Source organism: Dendropsophus ebraccatus, chromosome 4, assembly GCF_027789765.1.
Source record: "Dendropsophus ebraccatus isolate aDenEbr1 chromosome 4, aDenEbr1.pat, whole genome shotgun sequence".
NCBI classification, from domain to species: Eukaryota; Metazoa; Chordata; class Amphibia; order Anura; family Hylidae; genus Dendropsophus; species Dendropsophus ebraccatus.
In genome coordinates this window covers 3838391-3853084 of record NC_091457.1, presented here as the reverse complement: position 1 = coordinate 3853084, position 14694 = coordinate 3838391, and the positions used below count along the sequence as shown (strand labels likewise).

The 14694-nt window shown below is 48.6% G+C and overlaps 1 pseudogene; it reads left to right on the top strand.

Annotated features, from left to right (window-relative positions):
• Positions 1-5393: 5393 nt before the first annotated feature.
• Positions 5394-8849, top strand: LOC138789163 (trichohyalin-like; annotated as a pseudogene).
• The last annotated feature ends 5845 nt before the right edge of the window (positions 8850-14694 follow it).

Below are 14694 nucleotides of genomic sequence, written 5' to 3'. Positions count from 1 at the left end.
CATGTCTATTCTTTATTTTTTTTCTCCTTTTTCTTCCTCGTCTTTTCTGCCTTGGCGTACTGATCCTCATTGAAGACGTGTAACAGGATCGGGTCGCCGGCAATCACAACCGACACCATTCGCTTTGCCGCGGATCCGGGGGTAAGGCCACAGGTGCCTGAAGTCAAACGGCGAAAAAATCGGGAAGGTGTTGCAGCCGCAGCAGTGAGAAGGGGTCCCGGAGGGCACGGGCAAGAGAAGGTCCAAGAGGGCGCTGGTGAGCAAGGGTCCTGGGGTGGTGGGGGCTGGGGGGCAGTGAAAGAGGGTCCCGGGGGCGCCAGCAAGAGAGGGTCCCGGCAAGAGAGGGTTCTGGAGGGCACCAGTGAGAGAGGGTCCTAGAGAGCACCAGTGAGAGAGGGAATATCAGAGGGCGCTGGTGGGAAAAGTTCCCAGACATCGCTGGTTAGAGAGGGTGCCAGCGGCGAGAGAGGGTCCTGGAGGGCGCCAAGAGAGAGGGTCTCAGAGGGTAGTGGTGAGAGAGGGTCCCAGATGGCGGTGCCAAAAAGGGGTTCTGAAGGGCGTTGAGGAGAGAGAGTCCCAGGGACAGCCAGTGAGGGTTCCAGAACGCAGTGGCAAAGAGGGTCCTGAAGGACGCCGGTGAAAGAGGGTGCTGTAGGGCGCCGCTGAAAGATCGTCCTGGAGGGTGCTTGGGAAAGAGAGCTCCGAAGGGCGCTAGCGAGAGGGGGTCCAGCAGCTAGAGAGGATCCCGGAGGATGGTGGTGAGGGAGGGTTCAGGGGGGGGGGTATTGAGAGAGGGTCCTGGAGGACGCCCGGGAGAGAGGGCCCCGGAGGGCGCTGGTGAGAGATGGTCCCAGAGAGTGCCAGCCAGAAGGGGACTAGAGGGCGTTGGGAGAGAGGGTCCCGGAGGGCGTCGGGAGAGAGGGTCCCAGAGGGCGTCGGGAGAGAGAGTCCCAGAGGGAGTCGGGAGAGAGGGTCCCGGAGGGCGTCGGGAGAGAGGGTCCCGGAGGGCGTCGGGAGAGAGGGTCCCGGAGGGAGTTGGGAGAGAGGGTCCCGGAGGGTGTCCGGAGAGAGGGTCCCGGAGGGCGTCGGGAGAGAGGGTCCCGGAGGGCGTTGGGAGAGAGGGTCCCTGAGGGCGTTGGGAGAGAGGGTCCCTGAGGGCGTAGGGAGAGAGGGTCCCTGAGGGCGTCGGGAGAGAGGGTCCCGGAGGGCGTCGGGAGAGAGGGTCCCGGAGGGCGTCGGGGGAGAGGGTCCCGGAGGGCGTCGGGGGAGAGGGTCCCGGAGGGCGTCGGGAGAGAGGGTCCCGGAGGGCGTCAGGGGAGAGGGTCCCGGAGGGCATCGGGGGAGAGGATCCAGGAGGGTGGAGGCGAGAGAGGGTCCAAGAGGGTGTCGGGAGAGAGGGTCCCGGAGGGCGTTGGGAGAGAGGGTCCCGGAGGGCGTCGGGGGAGAGGGTCCCGGAGGGCGTCAGAGAGAGGGTCCCGGAGGGCGTTGGGAGAGAGGGTCCCGGAGGGCATCGGGGGAGAGGATCCAGGAGGGTGGAGGCGAGAGAGGGTCCAAGAGGGTGAGGCCTTATTGTATGATGGGATGTAAGAGCAATGGCTGCCATTAAAGGAAGCTTTATGGTTTTCTTTTATGATTTTTTTTTCAGAGGTATATACACAGAGGATGTGTCTGACATCACTGGGGCAGTATATACAGACATGGGGTGTGTAGTTACATCACTGGGGCAGTATATACACAGAGGATGTGTCTGACATCACTGGGGCAGTATATACAGACATGGGGTGTGTAGTTACATCACTGGGGCAGTATATACACAGAGGATGTGTCTGACATCACTGGGGCAGTATATACAGACATGGGGTGTGTAGTTACATCACTGGGGCAGTATATACAGACATGGGGTGTGTAGTTACATCACTGGGGCAGTATATACAGACATGGGGTGTGTAGTTACATCACTGGGGCAGTATATACAGACATGGGGTGTGTAGTGATATCACTGGAGAAGTATATACTCAGGAGATGTGTCTGACATCACTGGGGCAGTATATAGACATGGGGTGTGTATAATCTAATACCGCCATATAGTTACTTATCCACCATACATAAAGTAATCTATCCGGCGTCCTGTGATTCTCCCCTATGAATCCTCTGCTGTCCACTCTGTGGCCCCTGCATTGAGTAGTTTTGGGGGCCACCAGCTCGTAGACCCCTCCCATCATCTACCTAAATCAAGTAACCCAGTATGGCCCAGTGATCACATGACGTACTCCATGCAGGGGGGCTCCTGCTGGGGTTATGGGGTCTCACTGGTTATGGGGTCCTGCTGGGGTTATGGGGTCTCACTGGTTATGGGGTTCTGATGTGTTTATAGGATACTTCTGTGGTTATGGGGTCCTGCTGTGGTTATGGGGTCTCACTGGTTATGGGGTTCTGAGGTGTTTATAGGATACTTCTGTGGTTATGGGGCTCCTGCTGGGGTTATGGGGTCCTGCTGTGGTTATGGGGTCCTGCTGTGGTTATGGGGTCTCACTGGTTATGGGGTCCTGCTGGGGTTATGGGGTCTCACTGGTTATGGGGTCCTGCTGTGGTTATGGGGTCTCACTGGTTATGGGCTCCTGCTGGGGTTATGGGGCTCCTGCTGGGGTTATGGGGTCTCACTGGTTATGGGGTCCTGCTGTGGTTATGGGGTCTCACTGGTTATGGGGTCCTGCTGTGGTTATGGGGTCTCACTGGTTATGGGGTCCTGCCGGGGTTATGGGGTCTCACTAGTTATGGGGTCCTGCTGTGGTTATGGGGTCTCACTGGTTATGGGGTCCTGCTGGGGTTATGGGGTCTCACTGTTTATGGGGTCCTGCTGTGGTTATGGGGTCTCACTGGTTATGGGGTCCTGCTGTGGTTATGGGGTCTCACTGGTTATGGGGTCCTGCTGTGGTTATGGGGTCTCACTGGTTATGGGGTCCTGCTGTGGTTATGGGGCTCCTGCTGGGGTTATGGGGTCCTGCTGTGGTTATGGGGTCTCACTGGTTATGGGGTCCTGCTGTGGTTATGGGGTCTCACTGGTTATGGGGTCCTGCTGTGGTTATGGGGTCTCACTGGTTATGGGGTCCTGCTGTGGTTATGGGGCTCCTGCTGGGGTTATGGGGTCCTGCTGTGGTTATGGGGCTCCTGCTGGGGTTATGGGGTCTCACTGGTTATGGGGTCTCACTGGTCATGGGGTCCTGCTGGGGTTATGGGGTCTCACTGGTTATGGGGTCCTGCTGTGGTTATGGGGCTCCTGCTGGGGTTATGGGGTCCTGCTGTGGTTATGAGGTCCGCCTTGTGGTCCCTGATCCTTACAATTTCCAATAATATTCTAATAACTTATTACAGGTCAGGGTGGGGGGCCGGGACCCCCTGTAACCTGATACTCTGCCCCCTCCCCCATTGCTGGCAGATGAGTGATCAGCGTGTGGTGGTGACTGGATGAGTATTAGTGATGGATTCTGGACGGAACGTTGATATAGATGAGGGTCATCAGCAATTTGCGGCCTGTACCACCAGGCGGTGTCTCCAGGGGGCGCTCTGATCCACCACCTTTGTGTCTTTATTCTTCCATCGATCACATGATATTCCCCCCATCTGTCATTTCTATCCAATCACAGATGAAGCGCGGTGGTGGCAGCAGCGGCGGCGTCCTCCTCGTCCTGTCATCGCCCGTCACATTTGCGCTCTTTTATTTCTTGGATAGAAAACAATTCACCAAAAAATAAATAAAATCCAATTATGGAGGGGGACGCCATCCATCATGGAGGATGAAGGCCACTGCGGGAACACCAGGAATAGAAGGCGACCTCGTCCCCCCGCGCAGCAGACACTCACCATCTCGGGGTGCGGTGGAGCGTACAGGAGGCACGGAGAACGGACTGGACAATATGGAAGATTACGGCAGCGGCAATGAGCTGCTCGTCACATGGCCGCCCAAACATATCCCGGAGCGCGGGGAGCCGGATTATACACTGCAGATTATAGATGGGGCCACAGGGCCGGCTGCATAATATCCGCTCCAAGGAGGAGAGAGATATATATATATACATAATGGGGGGTAGTAATAACCTCATACACTACAGCCTATATAATATCAGATATATAGAGGAGACATATATATATATATATATATATATATATATATATAATGGGGGGGGTAGTACTAACCTCATACACTACAGCCTATATAATATCAGATATATAGAGGAGACATATATATACATAATGGGGGGAGGTAGTACTAACCTCATACACTACAGCCTATATAATATCAGATATATAGAGGAGACATATATATATACATAATGGGGGGAGGTAGTACTAACCTCATACACTACAGCCTATATAATATCAGATATATAGAGGAGACATATATATACATAATGGGGGGTAGTAATAACCTCATACACTACAGCCTATATAATATCAGATATATAGAGAAGACATATATATATATATATATATATATATATATATATAATGGAGGGTAGTAATAACCTCATACACTACAGCCTATATAATATCAGATATATAGAGGAGACATATATATATATATATATATATATATATATATATAATGGGGGGGTAGTACTAACCTCATACACTACAGCCTATATAATATCAGATATATAGAGGAGACATATATATATATATATATATAATGGGGGGGGGTAGTACTAACCTCATACACTACAGCCTATATAATATCAGATATATAGAGGAGACATATATATATATATATATATATATATATATAATGGGGGGGGGGGTAGTGATAACGTCATACACTACAGCCTATATAATATCAGATATATAGAGGAGACATATATATACATAATGGGGGGAGGTAGTACTAACCTCATACACTACAGCCTATATAATATCAGATATATAGAGGAGACATATATATATATATATATATATATATATATATATATATATATATACATAATGGGGGGAGGTAGTACTAACCTCATACACTACAGCCTATATAATATCAGATATATAGAGGAGACATATATATATATATATATATATATATATATAATGGGGGGTAGTAATAACCTCATACACTACAGCCTATATAATATCAGATATATAGAGGAGACATATATATATATATATATATATATATATATATATATATATACATAATGGGGGGAGGTAGTACTAACCTCATACACTACAGCCTATATAATATCAGATATATAGAGGAGACATATATATATATATATATATAATATATATATATATATATATATATATATACACGAGGAAAGAGAGGGAGGAAGGAGGAAGGAGGAAAGAGAAGCAAGGGAAGAGGAAGGAGGAAAGAGAAGTGAGGAAGGAGGTAAGAGAAACGCAGAATGAGGAAGGAGGAAAGAAGGAAAGAGGAAGGAATAACGAAGAACGAGGAAGGAGGAAAGAAGAAAGAAGAAGGAGGAGGAGAGAGAAGCGAGGAAAGAGAAAATAGGAAAGAGGAAGGAGGAAAGAGAAGCAAGGGAAGAGGAAGGAGGAAAGAGAAGTGAGGAAGGAGGTAAGAGGAACAAAGAAAGAGGAAAGAAGAAGGAGGAAAGAGGTAAGAGAAACGCAGAACGAGGAAGGAGGAAAGAAGGAAAGAGGAAGGAATAACGAATAACGAGGAAGGAGATAAAAAGAAAGAAGAAGGAGGAAAGAGAAGCGAGGAAAGAGAAAAGAGGAAAAAGGAAGGAGGAAAGAGAAGCAAGGGAAGAGGAAGGAGGAAAGAGAAGTGAGGAAGGAGGTAAGAGGAACAAAGGAGGAAAGAAGAAAGAAGAAGGAGGAAAGAGAAGCGAGGTAAGAGAAACGCAGAACGGAGAAGGAGGAAAGAAGGAAAGAGAAAGGAAAAACGAAGAACGAGGAAGGCGGAAAGAAGAAACAGGAAGGAGGAAAGAGAAGCGAGGAAAGAGGACGGAGGAAAGAGAAGCGAGGAAGGAGGAAAGAGGACGGAGGAAAAAGAAGCGAGAAAAGAGGACGGAGGAAAGAGAAGCGAGGAAAGAGGAAAGAGAAGCGAGGAAAGAAGAAGGAGGAAAGAGAAGCAAAGAAAGAGGAAGGAGAAAAGAAGAAAAAAGAAGGAGAAAATAGAAGCGAGGAAAGAGGAGAAAGGAAAGAGGAAGGAGGAAAGAGAAGCGAGGAAGGAGGTAAGAAGAACGAAGAATGAGGAAGAGGAAAGAAGTAAGAAGAAACAAAAGCGAGGCAAGAAGGAGGAAAGAGAAGCGAGGAAGGAGGAAAGAGGAAGGAGGGAAGAGGAGGAAGTAAAGAGGAAGGAGAAGCAAGGAAAGAGGAAGGAGGAAAGAGAAGCGAGGAAGGAGGGAAGAAGAGGGAGGAAAGAGGAAGGAGATGCAAGGAAAGAGTAAGGAGGAAAGAGGAGTGAGTAAAGACGAAGGAAGAAAGAGAAGCAAGGAAAGAGGAACAAAGAAAGAAGGAGGAAAGAGAAGCAAGGAAAGAGGAAGGAGAAAAGAAGAAAAAAGAAGGAGAAAATAGAAGCGAGGAAGGAGGTAAGAAGAACGAAGAATGAGGAAGAGGAAAGAAGAAAGAAGAAACAGAAGCGAGGCAAGAAGGAGGAAAGAGAAGCGAGGAAGGAGGAAAGAGGAAGGAGGGAAGAGGAGGAAGTAAAGAGGGAGGAGAAGCAAGGAAAGAGGAAGGAGGAAAGAGAAGCGAGGAAGGAGGGAAGAAGATGGAGGAAAGAGGAAGGAGATGCAAGGAAAGAGTAAGGAGGAAAGAGGAGTGAGTAAAGACGATGGAAGAAAGAAAAGCAAGGAAAGAGGAACAAAGAAAGAAGGAGGAAAGAGAAGCAAGGAAAGAGGAAGGAGGTAAGAGAAACGCAGAACGAGGAAGGAGGAAAGAAGAAAGAAGAAGAAGGAAAGAGAAGCGAGGAAAGAGGACAGAGGAAAGAAAAAAGGAGGAAAGAGAAGCAAGGGAAGAGGAAGGAGGAAAGAGAAGTGAGGAAGGAGGAAGGAAGAAAGAGAAGCAAGGGAAGAGGAAGGAGGAAAGAGGAAGGAAGAAAGAGAAGAGAGGAAAGAGGAAGGAGGAAAGAGAAGTGAGGAAGGAGGTAAGAGGAACGAAGAAGGAGGAAAGAAGAAAGGAGGAAAGAGAAGCGAGGAAAGAAGAAGGAGGTAAGAGAAACGCAGAACAAGGAAGGAAGAAAGAAGGAAAGAGGATAAGGGAAAGAGACGCGAGGAAAGAGGACGGAGGAAAGAGAAGCAAGGAAAGAGGAGCAGGGAAAGAGGAAGGAGGAAAGAGAAGCGAGGAAAGAAGAAGGAGGAAAGAGAAGCAAGAAAAGAGGAAGGAGGAAAGAAAAAAGAAGGAGGAAAGAGAAGCGAGGAACGAGGAGAAAGGAAAGAGAAGCGAGGAAGGAGGTAAGAAGAACGAAGAATGAGGAAGGAGGAAAGAAGAAAGAAGAAACAGAAGCGAGGCAAGAAGGAGGAAAGAGAAGCGAGGCAAGAAGGAGGAAAGAGAAGCGAGGAAGGAGGAAAGAGGAAGGAGGGAAGAGGAGAGAGTTAATAGGAAGGAGAAGCAAGGAAAGAGGAAGGAGGAAAGAGAAGCGAGGAAGGAGGGAAGAAGAGGGAGGAAAGAGGAAGGAGAAGCAAGGAAAGAGGAAGGCGGAAAGAGGAGTGAGTAAACAGGAAGGAAGAAAGAGAAGCAAGGAAAGAGGAACAAAGAAAGAGGAAGGAGGAAAGAGGAGTGTGGATAGAGAGGCGAGGAAAGAGGAAAGAGGAAGGAGGAGAGAGAAGCGAGGAAAGAAAAGCGAGGAAAGAGGAAAGAGAAGCGGGGAAGGAGGAAAGAGAAAGGAGGAAAGAGGAAGGAGGAAAGAGAAGCGAGGAAAGAGGAAGGAGGAAAGAGGAAAGAAAAAAGAGAAGCGAGGAAAGAGGAATGAAGAAACAGGAAGGAGGAAAGAGGAGCGAGCAAAGAAGAAGGAGGAAGGAGGATAGAGGAAGGAGGAAAGAGAAGTGAGGAAAGAGAAGCAAAAAAAGAGAAAGAAGGAAAAAGAAGCAAGGAAGGAGGAACAAGTAATGAGGAAGGTGGACTGAGGAAAGAAAAGCAAGGAAAGAGGAAGGAGGAAAGAGAAGCAAGGAAAGAAGGAGGAGGAAAAAGAAGCAAGGAAAGAGGAAAGAGAAGCAAGGAAGAAGGTAAGAGGAATGAAGAATGAGGAAAGAAGAAAGATGAAGGCGGGAAGAAGAAGGAGGAAAGAGAAGGAAAGCAAGAAGGAGGAAAGAGAAGTGAGGAAAAGGAGCGAGGAAAGAGGAAGGAGGAAAGAGAAGTGAGGAAGAAGGTAAGAGGAACGAAGAACGAGGAAGGAGGAAAGAAGAAGGAGGAAAGAAGAAGGAGGAAAGAGGAAGGAGGAAGAGAAACGAGGAAAGAGGAAGGAGGAAAGAGAAGCGAGGAAAGAAGAAAGAGGAAGGAGGAAAGAAGCGAGGAAGGAGGTAAGAGGAACAAAGAACGAGGAAGAAGAAAGAGAAGCGAGGGAAGAAGGAGGAAAGAGAAGCGAGGAAAGAGGAAGGAGGAAAAAGAAGTGAGGAAGGAGGGAAGAGGAGGGAGAAAAGAGGAAGGAGAAACAAGCAAAGAGGAGCGAGGAAAGAGGAAGAAGGAAAGAGAAGCGAGGAAGGAGGTAAGTAAGAGGAGGGAGGAAAGAGAAAGGAGAAGCAAGGAAGGAGGAAAGAGGAGTGAGGAAAGAGGAACAAGTAAAGAAGAAGGAGGAACGAGGAAAGAGAAGTGAGGAAAAAGGAACGAGGATAGAGGAACAAGGAAAGAGAAGTGAGGAAAGAGAAAGTAGGAAAAAGAAGCAAGGAAGGAGAAACAAGTAATGAGGAAGGAGGAAAGAGCTGTGAGGAAAGAGAAGAGGGAGAAGAGAGGATGAAGGAAAGAGAAGAGGGAGAAGAGAGGATGAAGGAAAGAGAAGAGGGAGGAAAGAGACGAGGAAAAGAGGAACAAGTAATGAGGAACAAGGAAAGAGAAGCGAGGAAGGAGGAACAAGTAATGAGGAACAAGGAAAGAGAAGCGAGGAAGGAGGAACAAGTAATGAGGAACGAGGAAGAGGAAAGAGGAAGAAGGGAAAAGGAAGGAGAAAAGAGAAGCGAGGAAAAAGGAAGGAGAAAAGAGGAAGCAGGAGGGAGGAGGGAGGAAAGAGAAAAGAGGAACAAGTAATGAGGAACGAGGAAAGAAGCGAGGAAGGAGGCAAGAGGAAGGAGGTGCGAGGAAAGAGGAATGAAGAAAGAGGAAGAAGGAAAGAGGAACAAGTAATGAGGAACAAGGAAGGAGGCACAAGGAAGGAGGAAAGAGGAAGGAGGAAAAGAGAAACAAGGTGCAAGGAATGAGAAAGGGGGAAAGAGGAACGAGGAATGAATGAGGAAAGAGAAACGAGTAATGAGGAAGGAGGAGTGCGAGCAGCAGGAGCCGCAGCTCACATATCCTCAGCTTCATGATTGAGAAGTTTTATTCCCAGAGCCGGAGGCCACTCTCACATCTCTTCTTATCATCCGACTTCTAAATAAGTTTGAATATATGCAAAACACCGGGAGCAGAACTCACCAAACTCCAGTATTACACGGATGAGGCGGCTGACAGCGATCGTACTGATAAGGGAACTCACAGCAGAATTTACTCTTAAAGGGACAGACAGCTTTTATTTGTAACATTATAATCTCCAGTTTAGGCCAAGTAATTCTGTAAAATTAAAATCATGACTCAACAGTCACCTTCAGAGCTGCACTCACAGTTCCCCTCTCCTAGTAGCTGAGCTCCTATAATATAGGGGGCAAGTGTGGGACTGGGGTACCAGAGGAAATGATCCCGCGGGGCCACCAGAGGAAATTATCCCGGGGGCCACCAGAGGAAATGATCCTGGGGCCACCAGAGGAAATGATCCAGTAAATCAAGTAAAGAACACGTTGACCCAGTTCAATCCAGAATTCACGTGGATACAAGATGTTCACAGCTACCTCGTAAATAACAAGTACCCTCACATTGGGGGGGAATGGCCTCTTGGCCAGAGGCACAATGCTGTCTACAGCCACAAGAGTGATTGGCAGAGCGGGGAGCCGTTGGCTTTTTGCTCTGTCATTCACCAGGCCCGGGACAGTCAGGATGCAGTGTTACCACAGGTTCTGGCCAGTGGGCCCACAGGAGGATCCTCCGGGCCTCTGAAGGGGGCAGATAGTTTCTTCCATCACTCATACTAATCTCCATCTCAGTGTTGTTGCTTATGAACCAGGGAATTCTAGAAGATTTCAGCTCTGAGGCTGCATAATAGTTTCACCCTTATCCCTACATGCTCATCTCAGTGTTTCTTTTATTCTCACATTGAGCAGCTCGGATACATCGGCGGTACTCCCATAGATGTGGCGTTGGTGGCGCGGTGACCCCGGATTTCAGTTTTAATTAACCATAGAATTCAATAAATGCTGCAAATCATAAATCTTCACTTTACTGCTGATAAATCACAGGAACCGCTCACTATCTTTGTCTTCAGGAATTTTATTATAACTCCCAGTAACCCTTCAGCTGCTGGTGTATAACCCTCCTGGAGACGGCTCATCCCCGGCCGTGGACGTTCACCATCACGTCTCACTGTTAAAAATTGCAGCTGTAATAGGTTGAAAATGTCAAAATGAAGTCATATATTCAGGCCCCACCTCTTATTGAGAGTAGAGCTGTCACTCATCCTGTAGCCTCGCCCATACTGTAATGTCTGTGTAATCGGGTCCCGGTTGCTGCCGCAGTGTCTGCCGTCGCATTTATTTGGCGTTAGGGAAAAGCGAGATTGTCAGTAATGGCGCTTTAATGAATTCCTTTACTCTGTGAGATCGCTCCCGTCCACGTTCTTCACACCAGAAATTAATTTTGCGATGGCGACGGCATTGTGTAAGAGTCCTGGGTGAGTCCTCAGTCTGACACCGGGAAAATTTAAGGGTCCACAATATTATGAGAGGAAAAAGCTTGGAAACTGCAGCGGTCCATTCTAGCGGCGGAGGCGTAATGGCTGACGGTGGCAAACGCTTAATGCACAAACATAAACTGTGGGAGTGGGGTCCGTCACCCGGAGGTTACGAGACTCTCCAGACGGAGCAGAGCTGTAATTAAATCATCCTTAGCAAGCGGCCACAGCAAAAACTGCAAGCCTTACGGTTCATCCGCCACCTGCGCCAAAGCGGTCCAGGATTACGTAACAGGGCGGTCTCTGTGGAGCCACAATACAGCAACACAAACGCAACATGCAGTCGCTTTATTGTTACGTCGCTTCTTTATTGGTTTTATGCTGTAGTTATATAAGACCGTCATGTAGTGCAGCGATAGCTACGGTAATACGGCGGCACGATGGCAAAAACAGAATATCAGGAAGGTAACAGAACAGGTTTCTTCTCTACGGTTTACAATAAAAAACAAGACAATAGCTGCACAATTGCAGTGTCCCAGAGCGGGTGTGTCACCCCGATATATATATATATATATATATATTTATATATATATATATATACAGTATATATATATATATATATATATATATATATATATATATATGGCAAGTGTATATGTGGTATCTCACCACTGGTGTTTCTCTTGTGCACCTGTCCTAAAGTTCACACTCAGGTTAAGTGGTGAAGTATGTAGTTTCCCCACTAGGTGTCGCTGTCATTTTTATATGTATTATTACTTATGCTCAGGTCATCGGTTAAGTGTTTTTGTACCATGTGTTATCTGCTAACAACTAAGAGGTGCTCTTTCTTGTCTGTCTTATCCTCTTCTCCCTCTCTTACACACACTCAGCCCCTGTAGGAGGAGTTAGCTCTGTGTGGGAGGAAGTCCAAGGAGTTAGTCATTGGAGGTCCGTGAGGACAGATGTGTGAGAGACCAGTTAAAGACTTTCTCTATGCGAGCAGTTAAATTAACTATGCAGTGCTAAGCTAATATAGGGGAGAGTAGCCACCAAGAAATACCCTCGTCCACACCAGGCACCCCTTAAAAAAGTGCAGGGCAGACTCCTGAGGAGCTGACCCCAGTAGGACAAAGCTAACAATATTTAAAAGGTCTACGTAACCTACTGCGCAGTGCAGGTAGACTGGGAAAACTTAGGCACCTTGCTACACCAAGATAACCGATGAATGAGACTAGTACCACCCTAGAAGGATGAGTAGGTCGCAACTGCAGGGCAGAAGGCGGTCAGACATAGGTCTAAACGTAAGTACAAGGATTACTTCACTACTTATCTGTCTACACTGTATTTCTGGCAGAGTACAGAGTCTACACTGGGCAAGGGCTCCTCTGGCAACCTTGTCCTCATCTCCCCTCGTCTCTCTACCTCTACAAGGCACTACTACCACTTTTACCAAAACTTTAAGTCAGCAGCACTTGAGTCTGTGTCAAGATTGCACCGTCTACAGAGCGTTTAATGCTTATTTGCCAACTTTTACAGTAAAGATGTCATATTTTTATATCAAACACACAAGACTCTGCTTCCTCTGTCTGCACCTGCACCTATACACACACCACCGCACAATTTGGGTTATTTTTCCCTTTTTCTGTGGGTGGCAGTACCGACACCCCGAGTGGGTCAGTTGCCACTCCAGGTTGCCATGACAAGAGCCTAAGGGACCCACAACAACCCGGAGGTTACCAACCATTTTACCAACATGACACCTGTGTGCTGACCTAGCACTGGCATCACGACAAATAACATCACTGGCCGAGCTCACAACAACCACAGTCCACTAGGCTATAATAGTACCACATATAGCATAGCTATAAGGGTGTGTCGCTACCGTGTATATAGCATGTGGAGACTACTAGGAGCTATCATCAGAGGGGACAACAGGATGTGAGGAGCTGAGGAGACAACTAGGAACCATCATTAGAGGAGACAACAGGCTGTGAGGAGCTTAGGAGGCTACTAAGATCCATCAGAGGAGACCACCCTCATGAGAAGCTGAGGAAACTATTGGGAGCCATCATCAGAGGAGACCTCAGGCTGTGAGGAGCTGAGGAGGCTACTAAGATCCATCATCAGAGGTGACCACCCCCATGAGGAGCTGAGGAAACTACTGGGAGCCAATCATCAGAGGAGACCTCAGGCTGTGGGGAGCTGAGAAGGCTACTAAGATTCATCATTAGAGGAGACAACAGGCTGTGAGGAGCTTAGGAGGCTACTAAGATCCATCAGAGGAGACCACCCCCATGAGAAGCTGAGGAAACTATTGGGAGCCATTATCAGAGAAGACTGCAGACAGTGAGGAGCTGAGGAGGCTACTAAGATCCATTATCAGAAGTGACCACCCCCATGGGGAGCTGAGGAAACTACTGGGAGCCATCATCAGAGGAGACACCAGGCTGTGAGGAGCTGAGGAGGCTACTAAGATTCATCATGAGAGGAGACAACAGGCTGTGGGGAGCTGAGGAGGCTACTAAGATTCATCATTAGAGGAGACAACAGGCTGTGAGGAGCTGAGGAGGCTACTAAGATCCATCAGAGGAGCCCACCCCCATGAGAAGCTGAGGAAACTACTGGGAACCATCATCAGAGGAGATCACAGATTGTGAGGAGCTATGGAGACTACTAGGAGCCATCATCATCAGAGGAGACCACAGGCTGTAAGGAGCTGAGGAGACTACTAGGAGCCATCATCAGAGGAGATCACAGACTGTGAGGAGCTGAGGAGACTACTAGGAGCCATCATCAGAGGAGACCACAGACTGTAAGGAGCTGAGGAGACTACTGGGAGCCATCATCAGAGGAGACCACAGACTGTAAGGAGCTGAGGAGACTACTGGGAGCCATCATCAGAGGAGACCACAGACTGTGAGGAGCTGAGGAGACTACTGGGAGCCATCATCAGAGAAGACCGCAGACAGTGAGGAGCTGAGGAGACTACTAGGCGCCATCATCAGAGGAGACCACAGGCTGTGAGGAGCTGAGGAGACTACTAGGCGCCATCATCAGAGGAGACCACAGACTGTGAGGAGCTGAGGAGACTACTGGGAGCCATCATCAGAGGAGACCACCCCCCTGAGGAGCTGAGGAGACTACTAGGAGCCATCATTAGAGGAGACCACCCCCCTGAGGAGCTGAGGAGACTACTAGGCGCCATCATCAGAGGAGACCACAGACTGTGAGGAGCTGAGGAGACTACTAGGCGCCATCATCAGAGGAGACCACAGACTGTGAGGAGCTGAGGAGACTACTAGGCGCCATCATCAGAGGAGACCACAGACTGTGAGGAGCTGAGGAGACTACTAGGAGCCATCATCATCAGAGGAGACCACAGACTGTGAGGAGCTGAGGAGACTACTAGGAGCCATCATCATCAGAGGAGACCACAGACTGTGAGGAGCTGAGGAGACTACTAGGAGCCATCATCATCAGAGGAGACCACAGACTGTGAGGAGCTGAGGAGACTACTGGGAGCCATCATCAGAGAAGACCGCAGACAGTGAGGAGCTGAGGAGACTACTAGGCGCCATCATCAGAGGAGACCACAGGCTGTGAGGAGCTGAGGAGACTACTGGGAGCCATCATCAGAGGAGACCACAGGCTGTGAGGAGCTGAGGAGACTACTGGGAGCCATCATCAGAGGAGACCACAGACTGTGAGGAGCTGAGGAGACTACTGGGCGCCATCATCAGAGGAGACCACCCTCCTGAGGAGACTACTAGGCGCCA